Below are 3,084 nucleotides of genomic sequence, written 5' to 3'. Positions count from 1 at the left end.
CACACACACACACACACACCCAACACATCCCAACATACTGGCCTCTAAGAAGCCTTGGTTGTAGCTCCTTTGAAACATGTTTGTTTTTCCTTTTTGAAATCTATATTCAATACTTTTTGTCAATACAACAATGCAAAGACTACAATTCTTCTTTCACCTTCCTTACTCATTGTGTCACACTTATTACCTCATTTAATTCTCACAAAAATCTTGACTCATATTCTTTTTGCATACATTATATACAAGAAGAACCAAGGCTAAGAATAGTAATTTAAAAAGATTACATAGTAAATAAGCATATGATTTTAGATGTAAATTGAGGACTTTGTTCCCTAAGCAGCCTAATCTATAGGAGATAGTAATAAATATCTATTACATAATTTCATAATACAGGAAACGATCTTTCTGTTAAAGATTTGATGATTATAATTGAAATCAAATTACCAAAGGCAACATTTGATGTATCATGGAGTAACAATATTATATAGATACTAGATTTGTGCTTAAAACATGCCAAAATAATCTCCACTTTATTTTTTTTCACTCTTCCTTATTTAGAACTTTTCTGAGAAAGAAGTCCTGTCAGATAAAAAGTAAAATAAGAAGAGAAAGCAATATTACCTATAGAGATTCTTTCAAATGATATGAGTTAAAAGCCCTAAGACTAGAGCAGACATAGCATTGTGATGAACAAACTAATTTTCAGATAAGACACTTAGAAAGACATTTTTAAGGGGAATTATTCTTCCCAAGGAAGTCATTGGCCAATTCAGCCCAGGAACCCTAAAATCTCTGTGCAAAAATATAAATTCTCAAGAGTCACCTACTCATTTATTACTATTATATCTTGAATAGATAATGTGCCTTAATAATCCTCTTTCACAATAAAATAGTTCCAGCTCTTTATGTATTATAAACATTCCATAGTAGATTAGAATTATTATAGCTATTATACCCTTCAAAAGCATTATGCAAATTCTGTTTTAACTATAATAGTATTTCACACAGCCAGAAGCAATGAAAGATAGAATTGTTTTATTTTTAGGAAAGACTGAATTTTCCTTTCTTTCTTCTTATTTTAAACAAATGGACAAAGTAAGATGGAAATAGCATTTCTGCAGGATAACACAGGGTTCAGATTTGTTCATCACAGGATCCTTATGAGTTGTAAAATACTTGATGGCACCTAACAACAACAACAGTCCAAGTTAACAAGGTTATAGTCATTGAACATTCTATTGGGTAGCTAAAATAACACTATTAAAAACATGTCTCGACTACTGTTAATTCATTATCTATGTATTTGTGTTTCATTAATTATGCAAAGGTATTTGACTATGTAGATCACAATAAGCTGTGGCTACCTTGAGGAGAATGGGAATTCCAGATTGTCATGTAAAACCTATACTTAGATCAGGAAGCAGTCCTTTCGAACAGAACAAGGAACCACTGCATGCATCCTATCTCGCTACTTTTACAATCTATATGTGGAACAGAAAATACAGGAGATTTGGCTTTATGAGGAAGAATGTAGCGCCAGGATTGGAAGGAGATTCATCAACAATCTACATTATACAGATGGTACAACCTTGCTTGCTGAAACTGAGAAAAACCTTAAATACTTGCTGCAGAAAGTCAAGGACCGTAGTCTTCAATATGAATTGAAGCTCAACATCAAGACAAAGACTCTCACCACTGGATCAACTGGCATCATCAAGATAGATGGAGAAAAAGTTGGGGTTGTTAACAATTTCAGCTTGCTCAGCTAGTTCTACAATCAACACTCTTGGCACCAGAAGTCAGAAAATAAAAATGTTAATTGAACTAGGAAAATCTGCTGTGAGAGACCTCTCCAGAGTTCTGAGGAGCAACAATGTCATTCTGGAGACTAAGGTAAACCTGATCCAACTACTTGCTCTGCATCAGAGAGTTGGACTAACGATGACAGAAGAATTGATGCTTTTGAACTGTGGTGCTGGAGAAGAGTGTTGAACTTAACCATGGACTGCCAAGAAAATAAGTATGTCTTGGAGGGGGTGAAACCAAGTTTCTCCTTGGAGGCAAGGATTTGAAGGTCCGTCTCACATCCTTTGGGCACGTGCCCAGGAAAGACATGCCCTTGAAGAAGGAAGTCATGCTTGGAAGTGTGGAGGGACAGCACAGAAGAGGAAGACCCAGGATGAGAGGGTCTTTCTTCTTATTTTAAACAAATGACTAGTGACTGGGAATGGCTCAGGATAGGACAGGCTTCAAAGCTGTTTTACATAAGGTCATTGTAAGTAGCAGGTAACTTGATGGTACATAACAAGTGACTTTAACGTTGTAAAGCACACAAGTGGTTCATTTGTTCTCAATTATTACTTGCTTTGACTTTTAAGTGTTTCTTTTCATTACAAATATGTTTAAATTTTCATTGAAATGACTAGATATTCAGATGAATGTGCTTTGTTATTTTAAAAGTATGGAATATGCTTTTGTTTCTTTTCAAATGTCATCATGATAATAATCTTTGGCAGATGTGAAGGGGTATCCTGGTGGAGGGTGGAGCTTGGAAATAATTGGTCAAGGCACTGGACTAAGGGCAGGGTCAACACTGTAACTAATGGTTAACTCCACAATGAGGGATTTATCTTTCACTGCTCCATAAATTGCTTGTCTGTCAGATGCTACTCTAAATCTAAATATTCAGATTAAGACAGACTAGGAAGAAGGAGTGGGCATCCACTTCTGAAATAGCAGACCTCTGAAAACCCTATGTACAAGAGAACACACGAAGACTAACAGAAAGGGCAACCTAGGTAGAATTTTCAAGTATGGAAATACAAAGGAAAAGGAACAATTGTAAGCAGACCCTAGTGATTGGAACATGGAATGTGAGAACCGTGAATGTAGGAAAATTAGAAAAGAAAGAAATGAAATGCAAAAATACTGATATATTAGGCATTGGAGAGATGAGATGGACTGGAATGGGGCATTTTGAGTCAGATTATCATATGATATATTACTCCAGAGATAAAAAGATGAGGAAAAATGGGGTTGCCTTCATAGTAAAAAAAGTAATTTCTAGATCCATCTTGAAGTACA

At 35.3% G+C, this 3,084-nt stretch overlaps 1 pseudogene; it reads left to right on the top strand.

The window, feature by feature from the left end:
• Window positions 1-3,084, top strand: part of LOC102856453 — a 197,975-nt pseudogene that overhangs the window by 177,103 nt on the left and 17,788 nt on the right.

The sequence above is a fragment of the Elephantulus edwardii genome, unplaced genomic scaffold (genome assembly GCF_000299155.1).
Source record: "Elephantulus edwardii isolate Elephantulus edwardi_28Jun2011 unplaced genomic scaffold, EleEdw1.0 scaffold00390, whole genome shotgun sequence".
Lineage (NCBI taxonomy): Eukaryota > Metazoa > Chordata > Mammalia > Macroscelidea > Macroscelididae > Elephantulus > Elephantulus edwardii.
This window is presented reverse-complemented; position numbering and strand designations above follow the sequence as displayed.